Here is a 22,387-nt window from a genome sequence, read left to right as displayed (position 1 = left end):
GAAAGCTCTTATTTACCACAAGGCAGCGCTCCTTGACAATGAGCCTCAAGGATTTCCAGAAAGCAAGGATGGACATCCAGCCTAAGTCATCCTCCCTTTTCTACCTCACGTGCAATGAATGCGAGCACAAATGGGGCAGCTCTGCAACGACACAGAGCAGGAGCATTGCCTTGCACCTTGCGTAGTGAGAGCAGAGGCACTGGGCAGAGAGGGAACATTTACACAGAAGTAGGCAATGCTTGAGGATTGGGAAGCGGAGATAAAGCTGTGCAGGAAAGGGATGACTGCTGAGTGGGGAGAAAGAGCAGCATTTTCATGGTGATGTTTTTCACTAAGTGCTGAGGAACGAGGAGAGCTGAACTGGTCTGGATGAAGTTCCACATAACAGCAATGGAATAAAGATGATAAATTCCTGAGACCATAGGAACAGGGGAAAAAAAAAGCAAAATTAGAGGCAGAGCTAAGAAAGTGAGAAGTCTGAGATGCTGAAACAAGTCCATAGCAGCCATTACAAGCACTATGGTAAGGAGATAGAAAGGAGTGCGGGAGAAAAGCTAAATCTCCTGTCCAGCCCATTGAGAGTAAGTTGGCAGCCCAGCTCTCAGAGCAACACACGGACTGGCCGAGATATGCTCTGGGAATTGGCAAGAAGAGCTGTGTCATGTGTTTCTCACTAAACTTTCTGAAATGGGCTCTATATTCATTGTTTCAAGACATACCAGGCTTTTTTTTTTTTTTAAACACATCATTGTACTGACAAATTGCTTTGAGTCATCCATTGTTACGTTGTCTGACCCCTCTGATCAACGCCACCATATAGTGGTGCAACACATTGCAGACAGGACCGAGGTTGCACAGCGGTCACTGGGGCCAACGGCCAGCACCGCAGTACACGCAGGAAGCCTCCAGCAGCCTGCACCTGGAGAGAGACGAGTGCCGCGCTGACTTGTGTCTGCTTGGTTTTGGTATTGGAGAACAGGACCAGGAGCAGCTCCTGCCCCAGCCCCACTGATGGTACCTCATTAAGTGGCTGCAGAGCTGGAGCAGCTCGGGGTCACGCTGCTGCAGGGACAGGGACGCAGGGAGCTGCACCTGTGCCGAGGTCACGTACTGCCCCTGCTCGCCTCACACCAGACAGCGTGACATCAGCTTACGGTGGCTGTGACTTATGGAGAAAAACACTGTTCTGGTAACCCCGGTGTTTGGACGTCCAGATCTCCTGCTGGTCTCTGCCGCTCTGGTTGGAGCAGACGCTCAAGCTGCAGTTTTCCAGCCTGCTCTGAGCAGAGGCCAATATAACTTTGATGCTCTGGGACAGTACCAGGAAGTCAGACGAGTAAAGCAGGAGGTAAAGATGTGACTCACAGCTCAAAGGGAAAGTGTTTAATCGTTTCACTTAGAGGCCACATTCTTCCCTCTGACTCTGGCAATAGCTTCCAGCTTTAAACGCAGCAGGGTCTTTGGCAGCCCATGCTGGCATTTCTCCCCCCTCACACACCCAGGGCTGTCTGAAGGAAGGGGCATTTTCATTTGTTTTTCTTTTGAAAGTCTGTCTATTCTTCTAGAAGGATCTACAGCTACCACATCTCTCCTAGTTCTGTGTTCAATTTGGAAGCCATGCATTCGTAGCTAAAGAAATCCCTGTTCCTGAAGGACACGGCACTTGCCAACATCAACAAATGGTTTGTGTTTGTTTCAGTAAACCCTGCCATCTCATATTTTTAATGTGCTTATGGATGAGGACCAAAGCTTTCCTTACTAGCTGGTGTAGACTTCAGGCTGCTTGTGATCTATTTCTATAGCTTGGCTGCATTAACTTCTCTCCCAAATCTCATTTCTGTTGCATGGAATTTATGCTTTTGTTCAGCTGTAGCCGTGCAACTCCAGTTCTTTCCAAGGCTGCATAAGGCCTTTGGTCATTCTGTGCTGAATTCCCAATAAGAAAACCTCATCTACTGTACAAAGCCCATATTGTTCTGGAGAAACATCTTGAGTACTACATAACCCAAACAATCTGCTGCTGCTTCTTCAAGGGCACGTTAAAAACGTGCGTGTGGGCTGCATTTTCAGAAGTAACTCTTTGGAAAGTTACCACCAACAGAAGCAAAGCTATTTACCTGGTACCACCTTCTAACTCGGAACTTAATGTCTTAATAAATCTCTCCATGACTTCTCACAAACTGGCTGCAGTGGGACAGAGACCCCATACCACCTTCTCCAAGAGGGCATGAGCTCCAGGTGTACTCAGGGCTCAGCACCACAGCCACTGCAATTCCAGAGTTTAACAACCTAAAGGTATAGGGATGGAGCTACTACTAAGGGCTGGGATGAAATCTAGGCAATTAACAGCAACAAAAAACAACACCTTTAAATGAATGTTTAACATACATAGAGCATTTCTGGGGAATTGGTTAGCAAGTGGTTAACCTGGAAGACTAGTCTGAAAGTAGAAGGTACCCATTAGTGAGGTTAGCTAATGCACCAGGAGAAGAGCACCATGGTGAGGCTGATGACAGCCTAGCACACAGCAGCGCACAGCCAGCTTGGAAGAGAAATACTTGTTTGATCAAAGGAATCCCTAGATACTCGAAACCATTTTACTGAAGAGCAGTGAAAAAGCATTGTTAAGGAGCAGAGAGTATTGATAATTAACCTCCGACACTTCTTCATAATCGTATTCAGCAGAACTTAGGGTTTATTATCAGCTTTAAAATGATCTTATTAATAAACAGTTAGGCTCATTTCACTATTGCTTTGACTTGCTTCTTTAATCTGCATTCTTCTTCCTGTCCCATGCAGTTCCCCCACCAGCCAGCGCAGCACAGCCAACCCGGCACAGGCTGTGGTGGTATTGCCAGGAGAGTTGGGAATGGCTACAAACCGCCTCCAGGTCAAGCTTGGTACCCAGACACTGCTGCAAAGATTTGCCTCTTTAATGATGATTTTCAACACTGAAGCCCATGATAATCTTGATCACGTGCAACAGTCTGAGTTACACTTGACGGATGCAAACATCCGCGCCTGTTCCTCCCAGCTCCCCACTCAGAGCAGGGCAGGCTCGAGGGGATGGGCAGCACAACGTGAGAGCTGGAAGGTCCTTCATGGTGGTGACTGCCTCAGCCATAGAGCCAGACCACACCTCGAGAGACAGCTTACACATGTACAAACACAACTGCAGCAGGACCGCTGAACGTTACGCCAGGGGTTATTAAGGTGAGCGGCATAAAGTCCTGTTTACAAAGGTGGCTCTGATGCTCCTCCATCCTGAAGCTGTCTAACTTCAGCCTGCCCAGAAGGGCTTAAACTCTAGCCAGGGAACTATCCCTTGGGGCACTTTTTGCTGGCTGCTGTTTGCAGAAACACAGAAAAGCTTGTTTTAGAGCAAGGCAATGTCCTCATCCTCCCCTCCTCCCCAGCTGGACCGAAATGCGCAGGTCCCTGAGAAGCAGAGTCTGAGCACGTGAGCAGCCCCCTGCTCAGGCCAAGGCGCCCTGGGACCACGAGGCCAAACACCAGGCAGGGACTCAATTGCTGCTAGAGAGCAACCACATTTGCATACCAAGTTCTCTACAGATTAACAGCATTTATCCTGACATGGGGATATTTCATCTCCAGTAGTACGAAAGTGAGAGACAAACCTGAGCTATATAATTTCATTAAAAATAATCCAGCCCTTTCTCACTACCTGCAAACTCGGGGTGCAGCATATCTGTAATACTGACTGCAGAGATACAGCTGTATTATCTCTGATCTTTGAGCAAGCTGTGTTGTTACACTCAGTGAACATTCACATTACAGTCCACAAGCTCTTCTCACTTCACTCAACACATGTATCTTATTTAAACAAGCTTAGCGGTATGAGGAGTAAAGGAGAACTGGGAATAAAAAGCAGTGAGGGGAGAAGTTATGAACAATGAAGTAACAAGTTTTCCACAATCTTACATTTACTTACAAATTTTTAGCTATTTCAGGTCTGCAGGGTACATAAATTTATGCTTGGGGATACCAGCCCACAAGTGTAACAATTTAGAAAAATTGTTAAAAAAGCAAACCTACAATAGAAAAGGGCAAACCTAAAAACTAAGCACATGCAAATTTCCATTAACTTCAGAAAAAATCAGGATTTTATCCAAAAGTCAGTAGAGATTTAGCCAATAAAATGGCCAAGGAAAACAAGGTATAGCTAGGAATGCCCGTAGTCTTCCAAGCACTGGTTTAAGTATAGCGTATGGATAGTACTGGACTTACTTGAACCTACTCCCACTTGGCAGGAAAGCTAATCTTTTTTCCTCCCACAGCTGTCTATATAGATGTCCTGTCTTTTTTTAAATATGTCTAACATCTAATTTAATGCCTATTAAGTGTTCCCAATCAGATATCATTTCTTTCATTTTAGGGGGGAAAAAGTGATATAGCAAAAACATAATTTGCTCATGCTACAAGAAAAGAATATAGAGATATTAGTGAGAAGTTATTAACAAAATAAGCAGTTTCCCAGGAATGCTCATACAAGACAACCCCCTATGCCATGCAGCAGAATATTGCAGAAGCTGAATATAAAAACAGTGAGGGAACCCCCATACTTGGGCAGTATGTTCTGCAGGGCTCAGCATCCATTCTCCAGTTCAAGAGATACAATAGCACATACAAAATGTTCTAAGTGCCTTTGATAGACTACTCACTTGGTCCTAACAAGGAAAGAGGAAAACAAAATTTCATCCTCCACTGACATTATAAAGCAGGCTGTTGGCCAGCCTCGCATTTCTCACATCCAAGAGCGCAAGGGTAAATATCCCTGCCCACAAGCACCAGAGCAGAACGAGCATGCAGGACCCACAGGGTGTCTTGGCCAAGGACCTTACACCCTTTCCTTACTACACCATAAGCAAGCCCCCCCAAATGACTTTTGTGAAGGACAAATGGCTGTGTAGCATCACTATGAAAAATGATGGTCTGCTTTGTTCTGATGGGTAGACTAAGAGGGCAACTCACCAGAAAGTCTCATTAAAAACATTTGAACATTTCACTTCAGTTCCAACCTTTTCTTTTTAACTTTTTTTTTTCCCAGCAAACATTAACTAATGTTTCAAACCAAATGTTACTCCCAGTTTAAGAGGTCATTTTGAAAGAAGTCCTTTTCTAAGATCTTAAATTAGAAGGCTTGGAAGAAACATACCCTTTTTATGAATGGTTTTTGTTTCATAAATATTTTCCGATGGAAAAAGAGGTCTTCAGAAGTTTTCCAGATACTGCCATACACAAGTAAATGTCATGATTACTTTGGTAATTAGAAACATGACAACTCCTATCATATGTCCCCTCAAATACTGGTAACTGCATGCTGCTTTTCTCTACTCTCCCAGAAGTTTTAAAAACTGACAGCATTATTCTTCTCTGCGTGCCCAAAGCAGCTGAGCATACATGAAATTTCCAAACATTCTTCACAAACCATGGGAGGTAAAAAACTCTCTCAGGTAACAAGTTTAGATTTTGCTGGGTCCACCAGAATCAGAAATAAGGCCATCATTACTGTAAAATAAATAGAAAGGCAGTAAGATGGTGCTGCTCATTCTCCAAGGCACAGGAGCAGATGGAGCACACCTCTTCCCCCTCAGACAGACACAGATCTCTGCTTCCAGCACGCCCAAGGAAGTGTTTGCCTCCACATCTGCCCTTCCCAATCCCACCATGGTTCACCCAAAAAAGGTGACAGTGGCCCTTCTTCAGAGAGATTTATCCAGAGCCATGGCAGACACGAGCCGGGGCAAACACCCCTCAGCTTCATCCCCAGCACTGACAAGGCAGGGACATGCCTCACACCCTCATCCCGCATCCTCCTCACGGAGGGGTCCCCCCCAGGAAGGTGCCATAGCAGGATCGTGCTGCCCTCACCAGCCTGAAGCACCACTGTGATTTTATTTAGGTGCTTGTATTTGGCTCATTTTCTCCCTGAAATCCTGTGCGGGCTATGGATTATCACTGTTCCTTGGTTTAGGCAGGGGTGACATGATTTCTAAATGTATTCCTTTTCAATAAAAAGGTGACAAATAAGTTTAACCCATTATCATTTGAACAGGTAATTGTGTTTCCATGAGTTATGATTCATCTTTCTCCCTCACAGAATCAAATCTGCCATTCATGTGCCTTCCTGTAAGGTATGGTCAGGGCCTTAATTCGTCATTTCCTCCACAAGAAGGCCTCTGGCTAGAAAACAAAGTTTGATGTATGAAACACTTCAATTTTCCCAGAATATCCAAGTTTTCTAGGCATCAAATGTATGGTCAAGGTCTTTTTTCTTTATTTCTTTTCAGATATTTAAGTGAGTTTTGAGCATGTTCCTTTTGCTTCAGGTATGTTTAATAACGTTATTTATATGACATTCTCAACAACAGTATCCAGCAAAAAAGCTAGAATCAGTAAGGACAGCATGCAATTTAAAGGAAGCAAAACTCTTTAATAAAGAGTTGTAAATATATTTAGATGAATACACTGAACTTTAGAGATGCATGCTATGGCACCGAATACCGGTGCAGCCTACATGAAACATGCCTGATAACAAATGCTGTTCTGCTTCTCCAGCCCTACCCCTATTACCCCATTACTGAGATTAATACTGATATTAAAACAGCAACTGGTTGAAATAACATGGATATGTGACTTTTTGAGCCTCCTCTGCCCCGTGCTTCAATAGTATTAACTTTGCGTTCAGAATCAATACTGAATTTTCAGTACCACATATAGAGCCTCCCCTGGCAGTCCTAATAACATGTTTCTTTTAGCTAAATAATGACACTGCATTCATCAGGACATTGGTTTTCAAAACAGTCCTGAGGGTAACACTGCATTTTTACTAAATGCTCAATTTAAGTCCAAGTGGTTTTCTATATTACAGCATGTGTATTAGTGTCCAGCAAGGGCACTTGAGGATAGAAGGGTCACCATATGGATACACAAGTCTTGCTCCAGAGACCAAACATTCTTAATAGAAAAGACTGATAGAGTAAATAGGGCAATAGTTCAAGAAGCCTCTTGGTTCGGCATAAGATGCAAACATTGCAATGCAACATTAAAATGTCACACTGACTTAAATACATGGCTTGCTGCCATTTCTTTGGATGTTTATGTAGCTGCCCAGCACTGAAGAGTAGAGAGCACTACATTATTAACCTCTTCTTGGTGCACCAAGTGCCTGTATCTTATGTTACTGCCTCTTAAAAATCGACTCTACACAATTCCATGAGCTATGGGCTAGCATTTATTATCAGAGAGGTTTAACAGAGTAAAGCTATTAGAGGAAAAAAAACAACAAAAAACAGTCTTATAGTTGAGACAAGGTTGGGAACCCAGAAAAGTAGGTTGCTTTACAAATCACACCATACACTTTAGTTTTCAATCGATAAAGATGACAAGACACAGACTCCTCATGTTAAAATGAAGCTGCAAATGTCTATGTAGCCACAAACAGTTGTGAAAGCTTTGACAGATTGAGTGGAAGAGGTGGAAGTGTTACTTTAGGATAGCCCAGACTCCCAGCATCTACAAGAGGCAGAGGGCAATTCCTTGAATTTTGTCCTTGGGAATTAAGAAGGGTCATTCCCCGGGATGTCCTCAGGAACTCACCACTGGAAGCACAGGGGGTCCTTTGGGGGCATCAGGCTGAATCCTCTTGGGACTCCAGGAGCCCCCAGGGCTGGGTTTCCCATTTAAGAGCAGCCCCAAGAGGCCAGGGGCTGCTCTTATCCCAACCAGAGCCCCACACCCAGGCATCAGCAGCTAAGGGTTCCCATACCAGACCTTATGAACAAGCTTGCCCAAGAGTTCTGCTTCTCATACAGAATGGTTTCCCCCCCCACCACCACCAGTGTGACTGCTTTTCACAGAGGGAGAAGGATAGAGCCTGTAGGTCATTAGGAAAAACAAAAAATCTCGGGATGCAGTGCCCACTGCTCTAACCCACCCCTTGCCAACAGGGCTGAGCTCACCCATCACTCCGTGCCCACCGCTTTGGGGCCTCCTTCCCAGGCAACTTCTTGTGGCTTGAATTGGCAGAAACAGCCTACTTCCACCCGTCTCCTAAGTGATTAAAAGCGGAGATGCAGGATGGAGACAAACAGAGCAATTGTATAACTGCAGAGATGTCATCAACAGGAGATTTCAGAACCTCGTGCAGAAATCACAAGTTTTACTGCCTCTTGCCCCAGAGTGCCACATCCTGCTGCACTGAAGGAAGTGACTACAACAACTGAAGGCAATTTGCTGCAGTCTCAGAATAACAATCAAGCAGACACAGCATTAATGATGGCCCAAGCATTCACTGACAGAACAAAAATAAAATCCCAAACCCAGGAGGGGCTCCTCAGTGGGACAAGGCATACGAGGGGAATGTTCAAGGAGCATGGAAAAGCCCCGCTGCCAGGCCATTACTTCTCCAGATTCAAAGCACTTCCTATCAGCAGCAGCTTCTCTCCTCCATATTTGCAATTTTTCATGCTCTTGCAATATAAACAGTAATGACTATGGGTAAATGTTAGCTTTCAATGACAACCACTGTATGTATAGATTTCATACAGTTTACTTTCAGTGTTTTGGTTAAAAGGTCAGAGTAGTGCTCAAATATTTGGAAGAGGCATGAAATTTATAGCACCTAAAAAAAATTACAGTGCATGGTAAACACACATGTACCCTATTTATATGTCTATACATATAAAGAGAAACAGCATGGCTTTGGCAGCTAACTTGTTCCTGCCGGAATGCAGGACACAAGAAGCAACCTCATGTGTGCACAGCTTCACCCCTCGATGCTCTTTGTAAGCGCCCTCATTCTGTGGCACACGTTAAGCTAATGCATTTTTCTGTTTACATTACCTTTAATTAAATGCCACTTCTCATACACACATACTATTTAGCTGACACCCACAGCTCTCCCTCTGAATCGAGAAAAACTTCCTTTCTGTGGCCCCTTCTCCAGATGTTTTTGTCTTTCGGCAGTGATGCAGGACAAACCCAGCTGCAGGAGAAGCCGGAGGCACACCTGAAGCTGTCCCCATGCAAACCGCGGGCACAGCGCAGCGCCTGCCCCGAGGAGCTGCGTCAGGATGGAGCTGGTGGGGGGCAGTGCTGTGCCCCTGCCACCCTGGGGCTTTGCACTTTATCACCAAGAACAGGCGGTATGAAACATGGGCAGAGCGGGACAGTCAGCCAAGGGAGATGTTGCCACACAAACAGGGTTGAAGCCCCATGCCCGGGGCCAACCTGCCCTCCCAGCATACGCTGCAGCCCGACGCCCACCCTGCACCCACCTCCCAGCAGGGCTTTGCTGGGGGCTGGTGCGACAGTAGGAAGCCGATGTGCCTGGCCTCGCTAGCACGTACAAGAGCAACTCCATGAAAGTTTAATTATGATTAATAAAAGGATTGCAGCTGCAGCTTGGATTTTGACATTATAAAGCTCATTTCTCCAGTCATTCCAAGAATGACTTAAGTTCACTGTTTGTAATTCCAACTTTGGTTCAAACACAGCACCCAGTGGTAACAAGCATGGCCTCTTCAGAGGTTTCCTTCTGATAAAGCAGAGCCTTGAGATTTCACAACGTAAAACAGCTGTATTTAGTGAACTCAAAGCAAGAGTGTGTTTATTATTAGTAGTAAGAGAAACAATACATTCAGTTTCACAAGTTGTCTTTCCCTACACAGAACTAGTGAAAAACAGAAAAGTAAAAGCTTCTAACCTCATTTACTAGGAAATGGGGAAGGCTTCCAATTCTGGACAAATACACCACAAGCAGAACAATGCAAAGAGATGAAGATTACCTATAAAGTCACTTGTTCATAAAACCAATATATGATTTTGAGGATTAGCCCAATTATCTTTACTATTTCTCTATACAACACATACCCCAGAAGCCACATCCTCTGTGCTTGCAGATACAGTCCTAAAACAGCTATTGCTTCTGCCCTCATTGTTACCACAAAACATAATTGTAGGCTTTTGCTCAAAGATGTTGAAGTTATCCCAAAGATTAATCAAATTGTTTTTCAGGAATATCCACACAAATTCTGAACAACTTCTATACCCAGTAGATTCAGCCTCTGCCCTTTATGCTGCAGCATGGCAGCTGCCACTGTGGCTGAGCTGCCTCAAAGGGCACTGGAGCTGTCACTTGTCAGTCCCTGCAACAATTTTTAAAGAGACTGATACCTCCTAGGTTGGTAAGTTACAAAGAGGAGGAAAACTTAACAATAAACTTCAGAATTCTTTGCATGGAAAGCATTTTAAAGAGCTCATAATCAGAAGAGTGTGGTCATTTTGACTTACATCATCTCTTGCTCTTCAGATTATTTTTAGAATTTCAGTTGCCATAACAACATAAAGTATTTTACTACACGGTGTATATACCGACGTGAGTTTGTTCTTTCCTTAGTGCCCAGCAGAGCCCTGGCTGCTGCCAGCACACCAGGGGGAAGAAAGCTCCCGCTGCGCTGGGGCACCCACAGCACTAGCACACAACAGTGGTGCACCGTGTGTGGCCAGCAAGGAGAAACCCCACAGCCAGGCTGAAGCTGCTGTACCTTGGGCACAGGGAGCACAAGGCACTTGGAGAGGCAAGGGGCCAGAGAAGCAGACAGCTGAGGAAGAACACCAGAGCCTGGCAGGGAGCACCCCACAGGACGCAGCAGCCGCCCTCACCCCGCTCGCAGCAGGACCCGCACAGACCCAAAAGAGGGCTGCTGAACAAGTTCCCCCCTTGCACTCTTCAGGCCTGTTCACCATCCAAAAATTTCAGACCTGTTCTCTTCTGGGTTGCAACAACCATTACACAGCCCCCAGCCCACCATGGAAACCCTTACCTGCACCCAGGCCTCTCTGCAAGCACAAGGGGACCCTTCAAAGAGAAGGGAGCCCCCCCGGCTGGCTGCACAGATAAGCACAGCCACATGGAGGGGACAGCCCTGTGCAAATGGGCCACACCTGCATGGATGGGGCACACCTGCAGCCTCTCGCCCCTCTATAGCAGCACTGCCCAACCTGTAAGCATCACAAACTGCAAACAAGCAACTAATTAGCCAACTAACTAACGAACTAGCTCCCTCCCTCCCTGCTGCTGCAGTGCGGAGCGCTGCTCAGGGCATGCCGTGATGGTGTCTGTTCCAGGACCCTACAGCAGCCCGGGGCTGGGCCCGCAGCGCTCTCCTCGCTGCCATCCCACCTCGCTCAGCTCCCAGGGCATCGTCCTCTCTGCTCGCCTACCCCGCTTGCATGTGACCTTTTGAATATATATTTTCGCTAGTAAATAGCACTGTTGCTGTAGCCACGATGACCCAAGACTATAAGCAAGGAACGAGGGGATGCAAGTGTGCCTCTTGTGCTGACACTGACTGTGTACAGCTGGGACCGGGGGGCTTGTTAAACCTCCTCCCGCCTGCCAGACTGCCCACAAGGCACAGGGCAAAGGGCAGCACGCGGGAGTGGAGGCTCATCCCCTCAGCAGCGTGGTTTTTACAGGTGCAATGAAAGTAGGAGTGGGGGGCTTTGAGGGGGCTCTCTGCGGGCTGCTGCAGCAGGCTGTGGCAGCGCCTCCTTGGCACTAGTTGTGCACACAAACTGTATATTGTTTCAAAACATGTCTTATCTGAAATGCACGTCTTCTGCTTAAACAGTACTTTGCTTCCCAAGGGCTGTCTGGTCACCAGGTAACTGGAGGAAGGGAGCTGTGAATGCTGAACCCAACTCAGACTACTGAACGACTGCTAAATACAGTTTTCAAATGTTTTCAAACACTTACTCTCCTCTATGTATCTTTCTTGCAACAAAAAATGACAGTTATTTGTGAACAAAAGAAACCCGAGGCGCTGAGGGCGGGTTAGTTCTCCTGGATATTCTTGCCGCTTTGCATCAGTGTGCCAAAGCTCTGCCGCCGGCAGCCCCCGCGGCAGCTCAGCCTTCCCCGGGGGTTCTTGCGGGGCCGGGTGCGCTCAAACCCAGCGCGCAGCTGAAGTAAACACATTCCGTTTTCAAGCAACTGAAAGACTTTAATTAAAACCAGTGAAAAGAGTTTTCAGTATAGAAAATACTGGTCTTCTCCAAAATTATTTGTTCTGCTTGAAAGCTAACGCTGCTTTAAGTCTCTTTTTATATGTCTCTTGGACCTGAATTATGGCATATTAATTACGGCCAGAGACAACAAAGAAGTGTTATTCCTTTCCAAAGAAGATGGAGAAACTCAGTTGTAAATAGATTATAAGGCAGTGCTGTCAGGAACAGGCATTCTCCTGCCTCCGCTGGATTTCTGTTTTCCATAGAACAAAGAGGAATTTGCTCACAGAACATATGGAATTTGTGTATTACTCAGCATAATTAAGTGTAACTGCTTAAATGAGTGCAGTGACTGTGGAGGTCACTGGAGCAGCCATTAACTTCTCCCTGCTAAGTCAGTCATTGTTTCTGTGAGGAGGCAGTTGGCCAAAAAATCATTATCCTCCCCCACCCCCTTTTTTATTATGGTTACACGGATTTTTTAACTTCTGTTGGAAAGGATGAGAAGCAGCTGTATGCACATCCTAACACCCGAAGGAGCGGAGCGGCGTGTAGGGCTGCGTTAGCAGTACTGGGCAAAATGTGTTGGAAGGTCTGAAATCAGACCTGGAGTACCAGATCTGAGTGACCCATGGAGCTCTTGTAGGACCGATGTCACCTGGAGACGTTGCTGAACTTCTCCAGGAAAGGAGCACAGAAACAATAAATGCCTGCCATCTTCTTTGGAAGAAGAATGGAGTTTTCTTTAAAAACTTTAGCCATGTAGCAGATGATGGAAACTTTTGCTAATTCTCAGACCAAAGGGAGGATCTCTTCCCTTACGCTCTGAGGCGGTGGGGTATTCCTGATATACCACTACTACTTCAGAGCTGCGTGTTGGGCCCGCGGCTTCATCCGGCACCACCGAGAGGATGCCCTGGCTTGGTGCCCCCACCCACCTCCTCGTCCCCGCAGAGTTTGTGTGGCTCTGCGTCAATTCTAAGGCCAGGGAAGGGAATGGGCTGAAGAGGAACCTCACGGCGATAGGGGAGCGCCGGCCCCCAGCTCCCCGCGCCCAGCGCCGGGCGGCCGGCACGGCAGGGCGGGGGTCGGCGTGCACCGACTGCCATCTCGTGGCCTAACAAAACGGGCTTCCTGACATTGCATGCTCACTCCGTTTTCTTCTGCTGGTTTTTAGCTCTCACAATGGTTTTGTGTTCAGCAGCGCCCGAGGATTTAGACGGAAGGCTCATGGGGATGGAGGACACTGACCCTACCTGGACGTTGCTGCACTGCTGCTCTGGACTTGTCTTATCATTCCTCCTGCTGCCTGCAACAGTGCCTCTGCAACGTCCCCAGTGGGTTTGGGGCTCAAGTTATATTTGCTCTGCTTTTTTCCCTTATTGATCACGTGTTTTAACTTTTCAGGATATTTTGCTTAAAAAGCAAGGCCAGAGCGACTTTGTGAGAAATGTTTGGAACCCTCTGGTTCATTAGTGGGGCTACTTCTCCTAGAAGGAATCCAGATCTGAGGTGAAGGATGCTCTGGTCCTGCTCCCGCTTTACACAGCGAGGTTTGGGGAACCTCCCAGCGGCCTTGTCACAGCCTTCTTTTGCGTGGCCAGTGTACACGCATCTGTAAGGCACTGCATTTTCCAGCAGCCAGTTTGATTCCAGCAATGGCACTGGGGCAGTGCATTGCTGCCCAACTTTTTAGTTTGTTAAAACTAAAAGAGGCTCCTTCTTGGTCTTGATTTGCAGGTGTCTCTCTGAAGATGCCTTACTGCACAGGAGTTCTCCTGCAAGGAGGGCTGGGCACACTGTGAGCCCACCTTGCTATCAGCTGTCTGTAGCATTCATCTCGCAAGTAACAGAGCTCTCGCCTGTGCATCTGAGTCAGCCCGGCCTGCCTTTATGGTCAAAGGGTGTGATTCATCTGACTTATTACAGCTGCTACTTTAAGATAAGAAAAGTGCCTTATAGAGCTTATTTCTTTCCATTGCCTGCAAAGCCTCAAATTATTTACTCATATGTCTACATCTGCATTACAGATATCTATGTATGTTCAGACAAATCCCACAGAAGATGAGTTAAAATAAAGCCTGAGAGCAGAGAGAAGGGTTGAGAAAACACAGATACAAAACTATAACAGTTTAAAAGTTTACTGGTTCAGGAAACTATGCAGTTACGTGGCTGATAATGGTATTGATTAGTAGCAAAAGGTAAAGATATAATTTTGTTCCGGTTTTCTCAGCAGGGCAGTGGGTGCTACAACTGGGGACCTAGGCTGTAGTTCTGCCCGGCCTGCTTAGTGTCCTCAAGACGAAGCATTGCACTTCTCCAAGCCTCAATTTCTCCCTTTGTGATATAGAGGTGGTGATAGTTAACCAACTTCCTTACAAACAGGTTTGGCTGAGGCTGGTAAAAAGGGAAAGGCATTTTTTAGTGGGAGAAAACTGGAGTGGATTAATAGAATAATAATCCATGAGGCTTTGTTGGCTGGCCCAGCTTCACCAAGCATTGCATTCATGGGTTACCCTTGTGCCCGAAAGTCAACACTTCTGCCAAGATATAACATCTGAAGATTTGTCACCTTGCTTGAGTCTGAGCCTGCTTCTGTCTGTGCTGTAAGCCACCTGTATCAGGTCATTAGCAACATTAATCCTGGTTGGAGAGAGGCTGGAGCTGGGGCGAGCAGGACGTGCTGCAAGCCGCAGGCGCCTGGCCGAGCCGTGAGCAGGCTCAGGCACCAAGTAATGGGGTGGGGATGATGGGCGAAAAAAATCTGCAAGGAGAAATCTTGGCAGCAGTGTGGAGGGGACTGAGATACTATATAAGCACAGGCCAAGACTGTTTATAGTGCCAGAGTTTCTTGGAAGACGCTAACAGAGCTTCTGCATCTAGTAAGCCCATCTCTACCCAGTGAGCTACATATGGCATTTTCATATACCAGTCCCCCATCTTCTTTCAGTGGCCAGTGTATTAATCAAAGGCTATATAAAAAAGAAAACAGGACCATAGCAACCAGACTAACATAGCTGGGTGGTATCTAAACATTAAGCCCATATACATTAGAGTGAAGTGAGTTGTTTGGGGGATTACACTTCAGGTTTCCATGGAAAAAACTCCCATAGAACATACTTCCAGCTGAAATACTATGTAAACTGAAGAGATGTTTCAGAGCTTCAGCTTGATGTTTTAATGGGTATTATCTAGCTGCTGCCAGCACTTTACAATTTCAAAATTTAGTAAAGCTGTATTTTCTCCAGGGTCTTGAATTCTGCCTATATTTGCTTTCAAAAATAATGAAGGAAAAAGAAATGGCCTCTGTGATTATTCAATCATCTGCTGAGCAATCCAGAGTGAAAACAGGCAAACAAATGTTCTGGAGGTAGAAACTAGGAGAGAGCTGAATGTGAATACTTCAGGGCTACTTACGGCATGAGAACATTAGCATCTCTGCAAAAATGCCGTGCACACAAAGAATATACCCACTCTTCATACAGACAGTCAGAATTAATCAGAGAGAAACAGGAGCAAGAATCCCTTCAAATTAATGAAGTCATTTAACTTAAGGATTGTGGGAGAAAGACAAGAACTATTGTTTTATTTCTCTAATGTATGTTTCCAGTTTCTGGTTAAAGGGGAATTCGCTGTTACATAAGGAAGATACCCTCTCTATTTAGGGATGCATTCCCTCCTTTCAGCAATGCAGTGGCAAGTCATTAGCATGTTTAAAAGTAGCCTGGGTTATGCATAGGAAGGAATAGCTCTGCATTGGCAAGGAAACGGACCATATGATTTTAAAGACTTTTTTTTGTACCTTAAGTATTTAAAGTCCTTCAGGATTCCCAGCATATAAAACTCTGCTAAGTTTCAATTCACAGAGATTCTCCAGGTCAGATTTTTTTTTTTTCTCACTAGAGCTGGACTCCAGGGTAAGAAAAAGGTATTGTGCTGCAGAATTACTGCACTAGTGGAAAACAGTATTTTTCATATCTGCTTGATGCATCTTTTTGGCTGAGTTGCATGTGCTATATGATGTTGCTAAGATATATATTTAATGACAAAATAAGAAAGTCTTTGCTTTTAAACACACAATCCAAAATAATCTAATTTGAATAGTTTCATGCTACTCAAAATGGGATTATTTTAATAGATTATGAATTCTTGCCACATTCACATATACTTCATGATGGAGAGAGATGATTCTATAACGTTCATTACTAGAGGGCGAGAAGGAAGGAGTATTTGGTGTGCAAACCCAGCAGGCCCAGCAGCAGTATGGCAGCATTTGCACCGCTCCCGCCACGCAGCAGGACCATCCTTCAGCCCCCGGCCTGGGTACCAGCGGTGGCACCAGCACTGCTCTGGGCTGGGAGGCTCTGGGCATCCTCATCTTCACTGTGCTCACTGCAAGGATTTATTTACACAGGGAAAGCCAAGAAAATGGTCCCAACTGAACAGTGTTCCTGATGCTCACACTGAAACAACTTATTGCCAGGGAATGTATTTTTCCTCTCTCTCTTCCTGTGTTTTTTGTGATCATTTGTTAAATATATTATGACCTGCTATTTACCTCACTCTGAAGCTCTGAGACCTTTTGTGGCTTATTCCCTCCTGGAATTCTCTAAATGAATCACTGTATATTTGCAACAGATCTTACAAGAAGAGATAGGAGTAACATGCGGAAAATATAATCTCATTCCATACATGCATATGTTTAAATGATCTGCTATAAAACAGACTTAGCAGCTAAAGCAGCGCATTGGAATGGCTGCACTATGTCCTAAATCCTTGTATGAAAGTTTGAGCCTGTTAATGGAAGAATTGACTGGGTGGGAAAACTATCACTATCTAATATGTAGACAGGAGGCTCATTTTCAAATTTAAGCTGTACATTCACTCCAGATCTGAAACAAAAATAAGAATAGATTTGAGGCAGAATTAGGCCTTTTAAGCTCAATTAAAGCTCAGGCAGAACATTAAGATCTTCATACTTATCACACGAGTTAAAATCACTTGATTGCTGCAAATTTATTCTAAATTAACGGTGGTGCGAAGGAGTGAAGAATCCAGTGATGTGGGCTTGCACCAATCAATCATTTGGAATTATGATCTTGTCTTTTGTCAATATGCATATTTAAAACCTAATTCTAGTGCTTTATTCAGATATGACAGTGAAATCGCCAGAGATTAAGGACTGAAATAAGAAAGAGAGGCCTGTTCAATTAAAAAAAAAATCTCCCACAAACCTTAATATTTAAAGCAGATAATGTTATTTAAATATTGTTAGATAAATGAATAGAAATAAACTACCCTATGGCTTCAATACTGTTATCTTGATTGTGTAAACATCTGAATAAACTAATGAATTCAATCTAAAAGGTAATGAAATTAAGTTAACATGAAATATCTGCATCGCTCAGAAATTGGGTACTGACATATAAAATTGTAAATTCTTAACCGCTAGATCAAACCTGCTATTACATGATAGTTAACTAGTTTAGATAAAAGGATTTAGATTATAAGAATTCCAGGGGAGTACAAAATAGATAGAGATAATGTTAAAGCCAACTGTAGCTAATCAAGTAGATGTTCTTGTTATTGAATCATCGCTACTACTTGGGGCATCCTTTTTCCGCATAAGATTATATTCATAAATCCCTTCTCATTCTTTAACTTTTAAACACTATAATTGTTGTGGCCTTTTATTCAAATAAAATGTAATCAAATGACTTAATTATTTTACTGAGGTGCATGTTTTTTATGTGAAAAGCCATCTGAATTGTAACTTGCACAAGCAGGCTCCATTCATACTGCAGTTCTTACCTTTAGCCTTGCATTGTTAAAAATGGTGTTGCTCTGTTTTGCTTCTGCTGTTTTGGTCTGCCTTCAAACAAATCCCCCATATTCCTCCACAGATTGTGTTAGTTCCAGAAATAGCAAACCCATTTTGTAATTCATTAACTGAACTTGGGCCAGTTAATTCCCAGATTTGTTTAACTCAAGGTTGGCTGGTAAAATCAGACACCCCATTTGCAGAGCGTTGAGTAAATGGTCCCCAATATTCAAAGCAAAACAAGAACCCTCTTCTCGTATGTTGTATAGTCCACAAGCACTTAGAGCCACCATTTTGTATGTACTTAGAGACTGAAGTAGACACCAAATACTCAGTGGTGAAATTGTACGTCTAAGAGGCACTGAGGAGGTTAAAATATGGAGTATCATTTATAATACTTTAGTCTGATTATTTCAGCTTTTTCTGTAAATAGCGTCTCAATGGTTGGTGACAGTAAATGAGCCAAAGAAAATTTGATGCCTGTTCTTCTAGTAAAGATGATGAAAAAAGAGCGGCCTATACTAAGGTAAAAGGAAGAGGAGTAAGTCAACAATAAACAAAGCTGGAAGCAAGACTAATTTTTTATGGATACATTAGAAGGAAAAGTGAAAGTAAAGTATGAGACTATTTCTTAACAGGGAAAGAAAGCAAGTGCTGCACTGTGATAGGGAGGTTAACATGCCCTCCTAATGTCAGTCCTCATCATAACACTAGCTGTGACCAAATGCTTAAACCTGTAAAAGATGAAGTCTATTTCTGTAAATTGTGTGTCCATGGAGGTTTATTAAATGATACTAGAAGACTCTCAGGCAACTGGACAGAACAATTCCTCAGCCACCTGCAGTCATCTTGAGAACACGTGCAGCAAGTGCAGGGGTGGAGCCATAAACACTGTAGTTAGAGAGGAACTAATAAAGCACTTACTTTTAAAAAGGGGGACCTAAGGAGCAACTGTTAATGCCCTTAGGAAGGCTGGAAAATAATTAAAAGAATCAGTCCATAAATACATAGAAGAAAATGAGGTGATAAGAGCAATATGGGGTTGTAAGGGATGATAACAAGATGGAAGGCATTGCAATCACATTGGAGACAGGATTGGACTTCAAATTGATCTGCATAAATCAGAGAAATGATCAGAACTGTTAGGAGGGCATTCAGTAAAGTGCACAATCCCATTTTAAAGAAGTATCAATGCATGTAAACGAGATGTTTAACCATGGGCTCAGTAGCATTTCTGTAGAGGAGGATTTGGGGATTGCAGTGGATAGCCAAACAGTTGTTTTTTTTTTTTTTTTTTTTTTTTTTTTTTTTTTTTTTTTTTTAAGAAAAGAGAAGAATGACAGGGCGAATTAGAATGAGCTCACCATTATGTAAGAGGCTGCTGCCAAAGGGAAGAGAATAAGCTGTCTTTCATCTCTATTGTGGATAGAGTAGTAATAATAACGTACATTAAAGGAAGGAAGAAATACGAAGAAATAAGCCTGACATCACGGACCATTTTCTAATCATAAAGTTAGCAAAGCAGTGACAAGGTGTTCAAGGGAGATCGTGCCATTTCCCTCCAGCTGGAGCTTTAATGGGTGGGTCAGACCTACCTGCCAGAAACCCACCGCTCCTGGCCGGGTGCCTTCTCTGGGACCACCCAGCCCGGCTGCGTCCCCGGCTGGCGCAGGGGCAGGGCAAGCAGCAGGCAGCCCTCCGGGAACCGGGAGGCATCAGCGGAGGTGGCCCAGGGAGTAAAACGCAGCCCTTCGTGCAGCGGGCAGAAGTGGGAAGTTGGTGTACACCCGAGGGGGCCGTGTCCAGCCCCACAACTGCTCTCCCATGCTGGAGAAATGGGGCTGCCTGCTGCCTGCCCGCAGCGGGGCTGACCGGGAACCAAGCGGGGCACTGGTGGAGGGTGGTGAGGCTGGCATCCAGGCAGCTGCCAGAGAGCGAGCTGAGGCCTTGCTTCAGAAAATTTGGATCCAGTTCCACCGAGCACAGCCACCAGACTGATCTTTGCTGAGTGTGATGGGATGGTGATGAGCTGGCCAGAAGTTTGTGGTTTTCACGGTGTATCCGCTCTGCAGAGAGCCCCGTTTGACTTTCCTGGAACAGTCTATTCCAAAAGATAGAAAACATGCTCCGTTTCCTCAAGGGGAATGTTAAAATTTCTCAAATCTCATATAAAATGATTAAAGTTAATTCTGTACCTTGCAGGTTCAGGGCCTTTGAAATAAACCAAATGGGTATTTGGCAGAATGTGGTTCAATGAATCTGTAAGGAGGCAGAGTGGCAAGTAATGGGACATCTGCTGTTGGCATTAGTTAAGTGCAGACACTGCCTTTTTTAGATCTCCTAACCTTATCTGAAGCAATAATTTTTAATTCGGACAAAACACTGGAATGAGAAAATCATCCTGAATTTAAATGTTTCCATCTGTGATTCAATAAAGCAGCCACACTACCAGCAGAGCCTTGCCAAGATGCTAGATTATCTTTTCCTACTGACAATTAACATTTGAACCAGCCACTAAAACAAGCAGAAGATTGACTCATATTAATAAAGATTAAATAAATAAAGCAAAAGGCACTAAACATTAAAATTGTCTATAGCCTGTCATGGGTCTTTAGCGTGTATCTTGATGTCATTATGACAATACGAGCTTCCACATTTTTGGGTAATTGAACACGAACAGGTTAATACAGTAAGTTTTTAAGTGGGGCGTTCATTTCTGCAGATCATATCATTTACTAAAATAAAAGTCCTCTCTGAACACGTTTTGGACTCTGTACATTTCTGAGGATCAGGAGCTGGCATTGACCTATCAATAGTGAAATTCTTCTCCCTGTAGATGCAGGCAGTCCGAGGGCAGACTCGGGAGGCTGCCATTGCTCGGCTCTGACACTGGCTGGTGTATAGGCACTAGCCAAATGTCCTAGCCTGGTGGGTTTACTTGTAAATGAGGATATTTGTCCTGATTTGCCTGACGATTATTGGCCAAATATTCATGTTGTTGAGTCAGCTCAGTCTCCTGTTGAGCTAAATGGGTATTTTGCCTGAAAAAGAACTGAGAAGCTGGCACCTAGCAGGGTGAGAGGGATAACTCGCACCCTAAGTAAGAACCTCAGGATTTTACGCCGAGGCCCAAATGGCCTTGACTTTGAATTCATAAAAACTGCTGAAGATAAGACTTTGCTGGTGCTTGCTGCCAAAAGGCCTGGAACAGCTCCGCCAAAAAATTTTTAGCACCAGCACTCGTCTGAACCATTACACTGCACATCTCTAGCGGCCTCACTGCGAGGCTTACCGGTGGGCAAGCCGTGCAGGAGGAAACCTTGTGCAGGTCCTGGAGGTGAAATCTGCTCCTTTCAAATATTTCCTTGAATCACAGAAGGGTTTGGGTTGGAAGGGGCCTTAAAGACCGTCTAATTCCAAACCATTGCCATGGGCAGGGACACCTCCCACTAGACCGGGTTGCTCAAAGCCCCATCCAACCTGGCCTTGAGCACTAGCAGTGTACTTGGCAAGGTGAGCTGCAAACCACATGGCTAAACAAGGGAAAACACATCCTGTGCCTCAGGAGCTAGCTAGCACTTTGTGCAGAGGAACAGGCAGAGAGGGGCACTAGCCTGACTTCTCTCTAGCATTGTTCTCCAGACTTGAGCAAACACGGCCTGGTAAAGAGCACCTTTGGCAGAGCCTGGTTCAGAGCCTGAGGGCAGCTTCACATTGCTGCAGCGGTGGTGGGCACTCAGAGGGACAGGCTCACCGGAGGTGGGGGCATCTTTCCGATGGGAGCACGCAATGCTGGTTGCCTTTGGCTGCAGCTGCTGCATGGAAGCAGGCACAACTTCCATGACTGAACAGCAAATAGGCCTGGTGGATCAGTAGATAATGTTGGTATCCAAGAGGATTATTTCTCTGTCAGCAACAGAAAAGCAAGAATATTGGGAAAAACATAATAGAAATGTATATGGTAAGAGCACTGTAATTCCAAGAACGATGTGGTGGAGCTTAGTGTGTAAAGAAATAGAGCAACGCCCTTCTTCCTAGAGACGTGTAATTGCAGAACAATTTTTGAAAGAGGCCTATTCCAGGACTAGCGTCTAATTTTAGACAATCTTCCATTTTACCATTCCTGATGAGGAGCAGAGAATCCCTGTTTTTTAATGTCAGTGCTTCCTGCAATAAAGCAAAAATAATAGGAGGGAAAAAAAAAAAACAACCCTTATGAGCACAATGCCTGCAGTTCTCAAAGCAGGGACTGCTGTTTGGCTAATGGCCTGCTGGCTTTGGTTGGGAAAGCACAAAGCTGGCAAATGCGGCTGACAGACCTTCCAATTATAAAATCTCCTCCCGCTTTCAAGCTGTGCCCTGGAGAACTGGCCTGGGAATCCACCCCTGGAGAGCAACCTCATTATGTTTTGCTGGGATAAAGATGACCAAATGCAGCAGGCCCTGGAAAAGCTGCATACAGCTCCTTAGGTCAGTCCTCACCTACAGGACAGGATGAGGAGCTTCCCTGTCTTGCAGGATGCTCAAGGATAA

The 22,387-nt window shown here is 44.8% G+C and overlaps 1 long non-coding RNA gene across 1 annotated transcript in view; it reads right to left on the bottom strand.

The window, feature by feature from the left end:
- LOC121077963 overlaps nt 1-10,906 on the bottom strand; it is a 56,515-nt gene extending 45,609 nt beyond the window's left edge. The window contains exon 1 of the long non-coding RNA XR_005824390.1: nt 10,848-10,906. This is a non-coding gene — a long non-coding RNA (uncharacterized LOC121077963). The remainder of the gene's footprint in view (nt 1-10,847) is intronic.
- Between the last annotated feature and the right edge of the window lie 11,481 nt (nt 10,907-22,387).

This window comes from Cygnus olor, chromosome 14 (assembly GCF_009769625.2).
Source record: "Cygnus olor isolate bCygOlo1 chromosome 14, bCygOlo1.pri.v2, whole genome shotgun sequence".
NCBI lineage: Eukaryota > Metazoa > Chordata > Aves > Anseriformes > Anatidae > Cygnus > Cygnus olor.
The sequence above is the reverse complement of the archived record's forward strand: the minus strand, read 5'-3'. Positions and strand labels throughout refer to the sequence as shown.